The sequence below is a fragment of the Phascolarctos cinereus genome, unplaced genomic scaffold (genome assembly GCF_003287225.1).
Source record: "Phascolarctos cinereus isolate Bilbo 61053 unplaced genomic scaffold, phaCin_HiC Scaffold_1;HRSCAF=81, whole genome shotgun sequence".
Lineage (NCBI taxonomy): Eukaryota > Metazoa > Chordata > Mammalia > Diprotodontia > Phascolarctidae > Phascolarctos > Phascolarctos cinereus.
The window spans coordinates 181539536-181554394 of record NW_027555514.1 but is presented as its reverse complement, the minus strand read 5'-3'; the positions used below and the strand labels follow the sequence as shown (position 1 = coordinate 181554394).

Below are 14859 nucleotides of genomic sequence, written 5' to 3'. Positions count from 1 at the left end.
GAAGGAAACACTCAGAGAGGTGAAGCAACTTACCCACATTCATACACCTTGTGTCAGAGGTGGAGTTTGAACTCAGGGTTTCCTGACTCCAGGTCTGGCACTCTATCCACTAGTCCATGCCACCTTTCCACTTGAAAGAGATGACTTTGATAACCTCTTTTATTTCCAACAATTTAACAACCTAAACTTAACCTTCACTGTCACAAGGACCATGAATGTCTTCTTTATTCTGTCTACTTTGTCTCTGATTTCGACTTCACCAATTGATGACAAAGAGATAGAATAGCAACTGGGAGGAAATCAAGGTTACAAAAAAATACACTTAGTAACTAAGGTTATTTGAAGGAAACTATCAAAAGCAATCAGAAAAGAAAAAACAAAACAAAACAAAAACAACAGCCAGAAGCAGGATAAGTATATCTGCTTCACTATTTTTATTGGACTGTTTCCTATAAGAGACTATGGAAAATAACAATTCTTAAGATAAAACTTAAAACCATGAAATCCTGCCAAGTTCTAGAACACAGATATCATGGCAATCAGTAGTGAAAGTTTTCTTTTGACAGCTGGGATACAGATTATACTAATAACCGAATGGAAAACTAAATTGAACTAAATGTATAGAAAAAAAAAGATGTGCTTCTAATACTTACCATTCTTTTAAGTCAATGAGGACAGCTAATATTTTCCACATCAAAGAAAAGCACAGTGCTTAACATTCAAAATGTTTCAATTACAATCTATGCTAAATTTTTATTCCCTCTAAAACACCTATTGTTTCATCTTGATTATTCAAAGAACTTATACATTTACTTATTTATATGCATGTGTGTATTACACAGAGATCGTAACATTTACACACTTATTCATATGCAATAAAAATATTCTCAAACGCAGAGACAGGATGGCAAAGTGGATAGAGGGCAGGCTTCAATCAGGATCACCTAAATTCAAGGCTCACCTCCTATACATACATCTGTGACCCTGAGCAAGCCATAACCTCACAAAGCCCCTGGATACTTTTCAAATTCTAAATTGCAGATAAATTGCTAATTAGTATCAACTGAGGGAGTTTCTACACTCAAGATGACATTATACATAATTGTTCACATGCTTCTTCATCTGTATACTGTGAGTTTCTTGAATGGAAGGACTATCCCTTACCTTTCTTTGTATTCCTAGTTTAGCTCTGTGCCTGGTGTGATGGCTGACTGACACTAATGAAATCACAAATCCAGGTCCTACACACACCCCCACCAACATATATTAGCTTTATACATGGTGTCCCAAAAAGTCTTAGTGCAGTTTCAAGCTATTAACATATATGCATATATACAAAACACACATACACACACACACACACACGTAATTTTAACAAATATAGTTATTACCAGACATTGAGAGGAAACAGTTTGGTATACTAAAAAGAACACTAGATGTAAAGTCAGATAACATGGTTTGACCCTTGGCTCTACTATTTGTTACCTACATGACCTTGGAGAAGTTATTTAACTTCTGTCAGTCTCAATTTCCTCATAAGTAAAAGACTAGATTTCTTACAATGTCCCTTCTAAGCTCTAAATCTTCTGATCCTATAAATGTTGTTTGCTTAATACTCTCACTTAATACTCATTTACTGTCATATATTCTGATTCTACTCCTTTACATGCATGAGTATCGTGTGCATAATGCTACAAGATTTGACCCAGTGACTAGATTTTTATCACAGAAAAAATTATGTTGCTTTTAAATTATTAATAATCCAACTGAAGAATTGAAGAAATAAATAAAAGCCCCACCAAGAAAATCTGTATTGTCCTTTATATATGTGTATATATGTGTGTGTGTATATATATAATTATGTGTGTGTGTGTATATATATATATATATATATATATATATATATATATATATATATATACATATATATATGGGTTTTTTTTAAAGGATTCTGAGGCATGGAAAAACACAGCTTCCTTCTTTACACACGATACCAGGAGTAAACTGCATACAAATCTTGAAAATGTAATTTCATATACTCCAAACACAAAGCCTACGGTTGTAAAGTCATATCAGCTTAAGGATTAGTGTCCTAGAGAAAGCATTCCTAGGTAAATAGGATTTTTAAAAATTCCTTAAATGTGTTTAGGTTCACCATAACAAGACATAGGCTAAAAATTGATGGAATGGGGAAATCAGAGGGACTGGCCTCATCCCCTCCCAAACAAACAAAAACACCCTGACAAAAACACAACAATCATCTGTGAAAAAATATTCCTCAAGAACTGCAATAATGTTACCTCCTTCCATACATGGAAAAAAAAGAAATTATTGAGCAAAATGTCTGGCAGAAGACAGATCACTCATTAAACAAAGTAAATAATTCACAAACTTGAATTTCCACAGAACAGGGTAAAACCCAGCAAGATTTTAAATGTGCCATGCTTTTATTAGCCAGATAGGAAAGTTTAAGTGTGCATTTTATCCATTTTCATTTCTCCTTTTTTTTCCCTTAAGGTTTTATATAAAGCCACAGGATGCTTTAATAAAATCATTCTATTGACCACCTTTATGTCTGAAGCAACCATTAGCCACAAGTATCTCTGAGAAAATCAACATAAAGCATGCTGAGTCAGTATCCAGTGTCTTTTTAAAAAGAACTAACTGCCTTCATTACCTATTTTTATGTTGTTCTAATGGAAAATATAACAAATTAACAAGAATTGGTATAATAAGAGAATCTCCTAGAAAAATCCATTTAGACAGCTGATGTCCACGATCATATATTTCACATATATATTTAAGACACTGACGGGGGGAAAGAGGGAATCTATTGAGACAATTTAGCTACACCTACAGTGGAAGAAACACTTACCAATGTTGTACTTTCATTTCCCAAATGAGGAAGGACTAGAATATTTCAGTGAGTCCTATAAACTAGTTCAGTGTTTAAAAAGGAAAAAAACACAAGTCACTTCAAATTAGTAATCTTCCATTAGGGGAGGTAAATTTGCACCTATAATTTCTTCAATGTGGGGAAAAACTCTCCACCAATGTGACAATTCATTGTCTTAGGGAGTTGTCAGAGGCACTGAGAGATTAAGTGACTTGGTCACAAAGGTTGTGTCAGAGACAGGACTTGAATCCAAATCTTTCAGACTGCGAAACCAACTCTCTGTCCACTATGTCATGCTGCCTCCAGTAATAGACCAATTTGGAACAGTGTGGGCCCTGTCTATATACTTATATTTCTTCCATTAAGAGCCATCTCTGAAGTCCTTCATGTATTTTTTCTTTACCCTAAAATTGAAAGCATAATATCTGCAAAAGCAAGAGCAGGATTAAACATAGCTTCCTATGGGATATTTATGTTGCCACGCAACTAAATACAAAATTGCTTTGAGCAAAATGAGAACGAACTGCCCACTTCACCCAAATGAAACATACAACTCTTTCCTCTTCTCTTCTTCCCTCCCCCACACTTCTTGAGAATCAATGGGCTAGAAAAAGTTAGGTTCAACAGGTTAAGCTACTACAAATATCTTTGTTGTTGTTCAGTCCTGTCGGGTTCTTCATGACTCCATTTGGGGTTTTCTTGGCAAAGATACTAAAGTGGTTTGCCATGGCCTTCTCTAGTTCATTTTACAGATGGGGAAACTGAGACAAACAGGGTTAAGTGACTTGTCCAAGGTCATACAGCTAGGACACATCTGAGGCCAGATTTAAACTCAGGAAAATGAGTCTTCCTGAATCCAGGCCTGGCACTGTATCCACTATGCCACCCAGCTGCCCCAGCTATTAGAGGATTGGGCCTGAGGCATTCTAGCTGTGTGACCCTGAGCAAGTCACATGACCCTGTTTGCCTCAGTTTCCCCAACTATAAAATGAGATGGAGAAAGAAATGGCAAACCACTCCAATATCTTTGCCAAGAAAATTCCAAATGGAGTCATGAAGAGTCGACGTAATTGAAACGACTGAACAACAACAAACAACAAAATATTGTAATTCCATACAGGACTACTTAAAGAACCACTCCCAATAAGGTAGGGACCAACAGTACTAGTCCTAGCACATTCTACAACCTCGAGTTTTAATGATTTACATAGTCTAGTACTTGCTACTTCTAAATAAGTACTTCTTCCTAAGCACTAATTTAAATTTCCCCTTGTGCTCCTTTTGTGAAGATGAAAAATAATGGGCCAATTCCTTTTAATTACCTTAACATGTACTATTTTTCACACTAAGGGATGCCAATTATGCTTACAATGTGAAAGGAATGTCAAAGGCTATAGGCAGTATAATAACTCCTTAGGAGATAAGGAGTATGAATCCTGGTTTCTTTTTCTTATTTCCCATCTTTATTCTTTCACCTTTCTTTTTTTAAATATTTTTATTTTTAGGCAATTGGGGTTAAGTGACTTGCCCAGGATCACACAGCTAGTAAGTGTCAGGTGTTTGGTCTGAGGCCCGATTTGAACTCAGGTCCTCCTGACTTCAGGGCCAGTGCTCTATCCACTGCAGCACCTAGCTGCCCCCCTTTCACCTTTCTTTAAGTAAGTTTCAAAATGTCCAAGATGCTCAGCCAATCATTCAACATGTAAATTAAGATTTGGGGAGGAAAAGAAAGGTGAGAAAGGAGGAAGAAGGGGAAAGGGAAGAGGAGGGGGAGGAGGAAGAGGAAAAAGTAGACAAGAAAAGGAGAAAATGTACAGAAATTATACTGAGCATGGAATATTATATTCCATTTATGGAATTCTAGCTTTAAAGTAAGTGAAAAGGTAGATGACCTTTATTTACCCTGTAAGAAAACTCCTTGCTTCTCTCGGGGCTCAATAGAATAACATGTTACAATATTGCCGTGTATGACTCCAGACAAGTCACTTAACCCCAGTTTGCTTCAGTTTCCTCATCCGTAAAATGGGGTAATAGTAGCACCTACCTCCCAGAGTTGTTGTGAAGATTAAATGACATAAGAATTGTAAAGCACCTCACACAGTGTCTGACATGTAGTAATACTTGTGGTGGTTGTTGTTATTTGTTCCATCCTATTCTGGTCTCTTCTTCTTTGAAAAAACCTCCCTCTTTATGAGTATACCCCCTAATGACTAGAGAGGTAAAAAAAAAGTAAAAGTAAGACATTATATCCCAGCATGCAAGAAAACAGCTGTACTTTAGTTAATTTTAGTTCTTTTGAGCCATGGTCATTTAGCCAGGTTGCCATTTAATTGGTATGAATATGAGGTTACAAAAAAAGAACAGACTGCCATCCTGACACTCTTGACTGCTTCATTCATTGGGACACAGCTATTTTCAGCTGATCATTTTACCCACCTATGCACTTAAACTATATTACCCAATCACTTTGAGAGGTGACTTGGTAATACAAAGAACTCACCTAAGAAAACATGGATTCAAATCCTGATTTGACCACTTACCAACTCAATGACCTTAGTCAAGGCAAAATGTCATAGAACTGTAGAGTTGAAATGGACTTTGGCGGTCACCTAGTCACACAATCACAGGCTCTCAAGAGGCCATCTACTCCAACTGGTACCTGAAATGGAATCTCTTCTGCTACATCCCTAAAGGGTGGTCATTACAGCCTCCACTTCAGTGGAGGTAACCCAAAACCCTGGGAGGCAGTCCAATTCACTTTTGGACAGCTCTAAACGTAATGCAAGTTATCCTGACATGGAGCTTAAATCTGCCTTTCTACAGCTACCACCCACTGCTTCTACCATAATAAGACTAATTTCTTCCATGTGGCTATCTTTCACAGTTTCATCTCCAAATCATCTCTTCTCCCAGTTAAACATCCTCATTCCTTCCAATGATATTTTGGAACAGTCCTCTTCCTACGTTGGTCATCTTCCTCTAAACACACTCCAATTTGTTTATGTCTTTTCCTAAAATGTATTGACCAGAACTCAACACAATACTCCACATGTGCTATGACCAGCAAAGAGCACAATGCAACTTGCTTCAAAGTGTCTACGAGACCAAACAATCAAGTATAACTCAAAACAATTTGTTTGCTACGTTTGTTTGTTTGAGGGGGAGTCTGGTCTGTCACTTTAGAAATGCAGGAAACTTTCTGTGTGGAAACTCTCCACATCAATACAGGAGCACAACTTTCTTGTGGCTCAGTTTTAGAGAGATGCCTGAGTCATTAAGAGATACTTTAGTCAAGGTTATGTCGCAATTTTGTATCAAAGATAGGATTTTAAACTCAGGTATTCCTGACTTCAAAGCTAGCTGTATATCTATTTTCTTTTCATTTTTACAGTTTTGAACACTTCAGCCCACCATCACATTACCTTTCTGGCCCTTGATTTTCATATATGTAAAATGGGGGTAATAATATCCGTACTATCTCCTTACAGGACAATAATATTTGTACTACCTCCTTTATAGGGTTCTTGGTAGGAAATAGCATATGTAAAAATGTACATTTTGTAACTTTTAACTGCTATGTTATTGGCAACTGGGTGGTACAGTGGATAAACAGTGGGACCTGGAGTCAGGAAGACTAGCTATATGAGCCTGGTCATCACTTAACTGCTGCATGCCTCAGTTTCTTCATCTGTAAACTAGAGATAACAATAGTATCTACCACAGATGCTGTGAGGATAAAAGGATATTTGTAAAACTTTTTGCAAACCTTAAAGTATTATATTATTAGCTGTTTTCATAAGCTATGAATAATACTAGCAAGCATGTATATGAAACTTCAAACTCTGAAAAGTACTTTATATGTTATCTCATTTGATCTCCCATAGCCTTGTGAGATAGGTGCTATTATTAGCCCATTTTATAGATGTGGAATGGTTTGTCCAAGGACACACAGCTATTTAGTGTCTGAGGTGAATTCAAGTCTTCTTAACTACAAGCCTAACATCATCTGTTGCGCCACCTAGCTACCTATGCAACAATGAAGACATTATCAACTAATATCAATAACATTAATACAAAACACCTACCAAGAAATGTTAAAATAGTTTCAAAAAATAGACACTTTATAAGAGCAGGTTTGGTTGATAGGTAGAGTGGCTATGCCTGTTTTACAGCCATTTATCAGGACTCTGACTCTTAGATAATGGGCATATATGCCATTTGAGGTTCACCACCACCTTCCCATATCTCAGATTTTCTTTGTGAAAAATAGAATTATTAACACTGTCCAGCTGAAAATATCTTTGTTGACATTTACAGATGTGGAAGGGAACCATTAACGTCTCACCTAATCTCTAGGAACCAAATTCTTGATAGAAGGCAGACATGACACCTTAGTCAACAAACCTCTCCAGACAAATGGCTTGCTAGTGATTTTTGCAAAATACATCACAAATGAATAAACTGTGCTTGAATGCTATTTTGAAATGCTAATCTAACCTAAAGTCACAATTACAGATGTCTTGAAAAGACTGAGATAATCACCTAGTGAATTGAAATCAAAAACCTGAAGTTGCTATTTTGTCCTTTCAACTTGAAAAAAAAAACAAGTGTTTCAGCTATGTTATTACGGAACTTCTCATAAGGAAGAATTAATAACCATCACCAACTACAAATAGTTTCCTGCATTAACCACCTTCTAAAAGCAATATAAAAAACTTTTTTTCTTATACATCACTATAGATATTAACAAGTTTCATAGTGTATGTTGATTAACCTAATTAAACTAACCTAATTAATTAAATTAACCTAAAATTTACACCATTTGAATAAATGATAAAATGCTAACTTTGCATTAAACTTGTCATGAAACAGGTTAACTTGACACTTTGGCTACCACTTTCCTCTAGCATTTATCCTGTTCTTTTTTTAAGGTTTAATAATTCACAAGTGGAAAATACGGAGAAAGAGGAAAATGAAGTTAGAGTTTAGAGAGGAAAAGAGCAAAGACCTAAAGGTCATCAAAATAAACAATGAACAAAATCAAGAGGAGACACTTAGATAGAAAACCCAAAAGAGTCATGAAATGTAATTAACAAACTAGGATAGGACTGTCTCCTGGCCAGAAGAAAAGGGGACCAGCCAACACACACACCAACTTCTGCATCTCATTTTGTTTTAAAGTATTGTTTGCTACAAATAAATGATTTTAAAAGAGCATGATCTTCCAGCAAATCCATTGTCTAATTATTTAACAACTTGACAAAGATCCCACACTTTCGATTCTAACTTCTTAAAAAAAAAAAAGAAAACTTTAAAACTATCATGCAAAAGAGACAAACATGTCAGTGCAGCCTATAAGTTTCCAAAATCTGTAGCTAACTGTCCAGAGCAATGCAATACATAACAAAATCTAACCTCAAGTAATCTCAGATAGATATCACTAAATCTGAATAACTGGCATATACTACTTCCACAAGCCAGGAAGGTATAGAAGGATTGTGTTTTTCCAACAGAAAAACTAAGTTAACAGCAGAATAAGTATAATCCCTGTGATTTCATTTCAAAGAAGTCTTCCCCAAATCCTAAATCTCCTATCTCCAAGTTGCAACAAAACTAAAATCAAATGATATCTCAAACATTAAAGCACGTCTGAATCTAGGTTTCAAAAACTATATGACCAAGACATTAGCTATTTCACATTTTTAACTGATGATACTTTAGTGCAAGCATTTAACTTTGCCCAGAAAGCCAACAATACACTCATTTAAATGATTGGTAAAAATAGAATTTCCATATACAACTCCAAATGCTCAACTTCTCTAAGATTTTTATTTCCATAGTTAACAGTAGTTAATTTTACCTAGCTTTTGTTTGAGACAACAATTTAGAACACATATCCTTAATAGTACTTATGAGGTGAGCATCCTCTGCCTCTATGAAATAATGTCACGGTACATGGAGTGCTGGAATTCAAGTTAAGAAGAGAAGGTTTTAAACTCACCGCAACACACCAAAAACAATAGGGAACATTTAAATAGCACTTACTAGCATAGAACTAGGCACTGTGTTAATGCTTTAAAAATATCTCATTTGATCCTAACAACAATCCTGGGAGGTGGTGTCCTTATTTTACAGTTAAGGAAACTGAGGCAAATAGTGACTTGTCCAGGGTCACACAGCTAATGTCTGCAGCTAAATATGAACTCTTCCTGCCTCTAGACCCAGAACTCTATCCACCTTGATATCTCAAGTCTCTGAGCCTCATTTCCCTCATCTGTATTATGGAGATAATAACTCTACTACCTACCTCACAAGATTACTGTGAATCTCAAAAGAGTTTACATTTGTAAAATGTTGTACAAACGTTAAAGCCACAAATAAACACCTGCTATCATTACCATTCTTGTGTACATTAGTTAATGTTTCAAAATTCAAGTAACAGAGACACAACCATAGTCACCTTAAGTTCAATGCAAGGTTTATTGGATAACACATACTACCAATATAACACTCACATAAAAAAGATCCATAAGTCAGTTGGCCAGCAAGCATATATTAAGCTCTTACTATGTGCCAGGCACTGAGAATACAAATACAAGCAAAATGAATGACACGTATGTTCTCCACCTCACTGCCAACCCTACAAGCCCCTGTTTTGGTTTGGTTCAGGAAAGCAGTCATATGCCTAGGTAGGTAAACAGCTCAGTCCAGACCGCCAACTGGTTCTGTATGGCTTAATATCAGGACCTCTACGGTTCTTATACTGGGGAAGAATCAGGTCCTTTTATAAATGCCCCAATCTTATGGTAAGTAGTAGTTTGGGCTAAGCACAGTGGCTGGCAGAAATTTTTTGGAGTCAGGGGTTGCATTCACTGATTTTCATTAGTCATTGCATGTCACTCCGGTTTTAGGGCAAAAAGAGACTAGTTCAATCAACTTGCATCAATTACAATGGTTCTAAAGGCAGAAGCATTAGGGTTGTAGATTTAGAGCCGGAAAGGGTATCTCCTAAATTTGAGGCTTAGAGAGATGAAGTGACTTACCCAAGGTGATACAGGTAGTTAGTAGCAGAGCTGGGATTTTGAATCAAGGCTCTTGGACTCCAAACCCAAAGATTTCAAAAAATTGCAAAAGCATTAAGAATACAAGTGTAAACGGTACTGGGAGGCTATAGAACAAAAGGAAAAGAGAAAGCTTAGGGGAATATGAAATACATCAAACCCAAATGTAGTGAACATTGCGAGAAAGAAAGGCAGTCTTCTCCAAAGTAACGAATCATTTGCAAAAAAAAAAAATCAATAAAAGGTAGTAACACAACGTAAGAAAAGAAAACCATAATAACTCGGGGGATTTTTTTTAATTCAACAGAGTTCTGCTTTAATTTGGAGAGAGAACTATAAATGGCATCTTATCCCTCTCTTCCCCCCCCAAAAAAAGACACTTTCAAAGGAATCGTTAGCACCAACCATACTTTTTTTTGGGGGGGGAGGTAAAGAGGAAGGCTATGAAAACCTGAAGTCTACGACCGTAAGATGTGAGACGAATACTAGGTCTATGAAAGCCCAGCTGACAAGATAAGACCCGGTGTAGTAGCTAAAAGCTCAAGTTACAAGGAAACACTATATGGACATTTTGTGTTTCTCTCTCCCCATCTTCCCAGGGCGAAAAAAAAAAGGTGAAATTCTCGCAAAATTGTAGCTATAAAGCTGGCAGTGCTCTGTTTGCAGATACGAACGTCAGAAAGCAGAATAAATCCAAGCCCCTGAAGGTAGAAGACACAAACCAACCTTAAATATACCCAGAGGGCAGGAGTTGGCTGCCTGCACCTTACTCCAAACACCAGTTGAAAGACGCAAAAGTGAAAAGCCGATTACTGCCTTCAGTCCAGTTAAACAACAGAAAAAGCCAAAGAGATTTTTTTTTAATCAAGAGAAAGAGTTAAATAGTCAAGCATTTGGGAAACCTACATGACCCCTTTGTTGGAAATGTTTTGGTCAAGTGGCTCTCTTACCTTGGTAGGCTGTTTTTTCCTTGCTCAGAGCCAGCAGCGAGCGGTGCACAAAAGCTTTTCTTGGAGCTCAGCAAGCTCTCCTCCTTGGTCAAGGACCGAAGAAATGGACTTGGGTTTGAGGTGAACTAGCAGAAGCCCCGCCACTCCCCGACCCGAGGCAGCGCCTCCCGAGTGTCCCCGGCCGGGAAAGCCAGCTGCCTCCCGCACCGATGCTTGAGAGAGGCGGGACGAGAAAAGGACCTTCCCAGCGAGCCTAACTCTCCCCAGCCAGACCCGCTGCGCGCTCTCTCCGCTGCCAGAGTAATCCCAAAGCTTCTTACTCGCTACTTAGACTAGCCCTTCGTGCTGAGCATGCCCAGTTCGGCCGCGAACGCCACCCTAAGGGCTTGCAGCAAGCTTCATATTCCACTTGTCCGGGTTTTGCCTGCAGCTCAGAGAAGAAGGCGGCTCGAGCTTGGGTAATGGTGAACCATCTGGCTGACACCAGCATTGAACGTGAAAAAAGGCTGGGGAGAAAAAGGGGAGGAACGCGAAAGTTATCATGGTATTGATCGGAGTTTGAAACCACTGCTTCCTAACGGATCCATGTCCCTTTTCGAGATCATTAGTGCTGCTAGGCAGATAACGCAGAAATGCCAAAAGGGCAAATATTGGCAGGGCTTGGGTTGGGAGGAAGGGGTCCAACCCCGGACGCCCGTGACAAAGCTCTGTTGGGGAAACAAATACATCCCAGAGAGGAGGGGAGGAGGAGGAAATAGTGACGTGCGCCCCGTAAACCTTACAACTGTTTGGGGGGAAAATCTTTCATACAGGAATACTCATTCTCTGGCATTGACGAGGCCAGTGAAAGGTAATTGATAGATTGCATGCTTTTCCATCTCCTTGGTTCTCCTTTCTTTTTTTCCCTTTATCTTTTCTTCTTTCCCCTTTCCTTTTCTCTCCTCCTCTCCTGTTTTATTTCTTCCCGGTGTGTTTCTACTTCCCTGGGTTATTTCTGCTGAGGACACTCGCTAAAAAGCCCTGGATTTGGAGTTGAGTGGGAGAACCTGGATTCAAATCCAACCTCTGACGCTTATTGCATGACTTTGAGCAAATCACTAACCCTTTGGGGTCCTCAGTTTCCTCATCTGTACATGATGGAGTTGGAAGAGATGGCTTCTAAGATCCCTCTTAGCTCTACACCTGTGAAAGCTACAAAGGGTGGTCGGAAAAACTAATTGAATGAGGGAGGGACTGAGGTAACAAGGTTCAATGGCTAGCTAGCCCTGGAGTCCGAGGATCTGGGTTCAAAGGCCACCTCTGATGATTATTTATCTATGTGACCTTAGGCAAATCACTAAGTATCCCTGGACCTTGGTTTTCTCATTTGTAATATGAGAGGATGGGACTAGATCACCTCTAGATCTATGATCCTATGAATTTATGATCCCCTCAGCATGAGATTCCCTGAAAATAAATTCTATTCACAATGTCCCTAAACAGTCAGGTGCCCTGAAGTGGAAACTTTAGCTCAAATTAGCAAACCAAAACAGACAGACCTTGACTGGAGCCTGTTCTATTTAGAAGAAGGAAATGAATCCTCAGCATGGATAGATTATCAGTTTTACCCTTTTTAAAAACATCTGTTCTATAAGCCATCTTCCATCTTGTGACCCTGCCACCACCCTACTGCAAGCCCTCATCACCTCATACTTGGACTATCGAAATAGACTGCTGTCTCATCTCTTTGCCATGTGTCACTCCCCACTGTAGGCTATTCTCCACTCACACACCAATATGATCTTCCTGCAGTACAAGTCTGACCTTATCTACTCCCCACACTCAATAAACTCCAATGGGTCCCTATCACCTCCAGGATCAAATAAAAATTTCTCTTTTGGGTGTTGAGTCCTTCTTTGACTTTGAACCTCCTCTCTCCTTACCTTTCCATTCTTCTAATACCCGTGATGACACTGGCTTCCTTGTTATTCCTCAAACCAGACACTCCATCCCCCAGTACTGGACATTTTCACTTAACGTCCCCCATTCCTGGGATGCTCTGTCTCATCATATAAGCCTCCTCGATTCACTGGTTCCCTTCAAGTCCTAAGTAAAATCCCACCTTCTACAAGAAGTCTTTCCTGATTCCTCTTAATTTTAATGTCTTCCTTTTTGTTGATTATCTCCAGATTGTCCCATACATGGTTTGCTTTGACCTAGTTTTCATGTTGTCTTGCCCATGAGACTGAGAACCTCCAGAGCAGGAAATGTCTTTTGCCTTTCTTTGCATCCCTAGGACTTAGCACAGTGCTTGACACAACAGTAAGTGTTGCATAAATGCTTATTGACTAACTAGATGACAAAAAAAGTCCTTTCCAACTCCAAAAAAAATTTGCAGTTCTGAAACTGTGATTTTTCCATTACTACTTTTCATAAACTTTTTATTCCAGTGGCCAGTACACCACCACCACCGCTGCTTCCATCAAGAAGTCATTAAAAGGTATTTTCATTGTCTCATACACATTTTATTTTCTCTTTTCTAAGCCAATACCCTAGTACTTATGTGTCTGTCCATATTGGATTTTTGTCTAGATCTATTTATAACCTGTTGAAAATCAATAGAAGGCCAGAACAATGAAGACAAGCTTCCTATAGAAAATTTGCTAATTATTTATTTGTTTGATTCTGCTTGAGAAGTTGAGAAAGATGAGAGTGAAAACAGAGGCAAGAAGGAAAGCCCCAGTTTCTTGAGTTTTTGGAAGTCAATTCACTAATTATTCATTAAGTGCCTACTACGTGCCAGTCACTATGATAAGCACTGGCAGGGAGTGATTGTGCTTGAAAATTGTTAGTTTAGGGCAGGTGTGTCCTGGAAATCCACAGGAAAAAAAATAAGACATTTGGAATTAGGATGAGTGAGAGTCAGGGGAAGAAAGAATTTATAGAGTCAGGAAGAGACCTTGGAACTAATCGAATCCAGCCTTCCAATCTATGCAGGAATCTTTCCAAATACATACCTACCAGATGGTCATCCAAGGACCTGCTTAAACACTCCACAGTACTCCCCACCTCACCCCTGCTTTGTGAAGTAGCATATTCAGGTTTTTTTTTACTTTTATAATTGCCCTCCTGATTTAAAATTGATCTTCTTATAACTTGCACCTATTGATTCAAGTTCTGCCTTATGAAAGTACACACATTAAATCTGACCCCTCCACTACAAGACTGGCCTTCATATATTTGAAGCTAACTTTCATGTCCCTAAGTCTTCTCTATCCTAAACATCCCTATTTCCTTCAGCTGTTCCACTGGGAATGGCACCAATCCCTAGACCAGCAGTCCTGTTTCTACTCCAGCCCTGAAAACCATCTTCCAGGGAAGCAACTCCTGTGTAGAAAGGGTTAGTCATCACCACCAACGCCAATCAACAACCACACACAAAGGACAGGAACACCAGCCTAGATGAAGTAGCAAGGCATTTCTGAGGGAAAGACAGGAAATATCACTTTTTAGGCAAGCAGAACCATCACCACCTTGAGCACCATCTCCCCTCAGACTCTGAGGAAATCAGCTCAGGACCCCGAACCAAGGGCCTTGAGAAGAGCACAGTGTCCATAGCCATCATCCTAGGAAACAGTTCCTGTGGAGATGAAACCTGGCAACTGCTCCTGCAGGTGCTCCAGGCATAGCTACTGAAGACTCAGAAAAGAATGTTTTTACCACCAAAATCCTTGGCACTATCAAATGGTTTTAAATCAATAAATGACATGATTTTATCAGTGGAAATGACATTAAAAAAGAAGTATTACCATCCATTTTGCCACTTCACCCTAAGCTCCATGAGACCCTTCATTCTGATTTGCAGCTGAAATCTTTCATTTGCCATGCCTTCCCTTATTATAATGTTAACTCCTTGAGAGTGGGGATTGTCTTACTTTTGTATTTATATCCCCAGCACTTCACATATCACTTT

At 38.6% G+C, this 14859-nt stretch overlaps 1 protein-coding gene across 3 annotated transcripts in view; it reads right to left on the bottom strand.

The window, feature by feature from the left end:
* EPS8 (EGFR pathway substrate 8, signaling adaptor) overlaps positions 1-11536 on the bottom strand; it is a 250410-nt gene extending 238874 nt beyond the window's left edge. For 2 of the 3 annotated variants that reach the window (XM_020994273.2, XM_078155347.1), the window contains exon 1: positions 10908-11536. The gene's annotated coding sequence lies outside the window, so the exon portion shown is untranslated. Of the gene's footprint in view, positions 1-9939; positions 10065-10907 lie in introns of all 3 variants that reach the window. The other variant, XM_078155350.1, reaches the window with a different exon arrangement.
* Positions 11537-14859: the final 3323 nt, after the last annotated feature.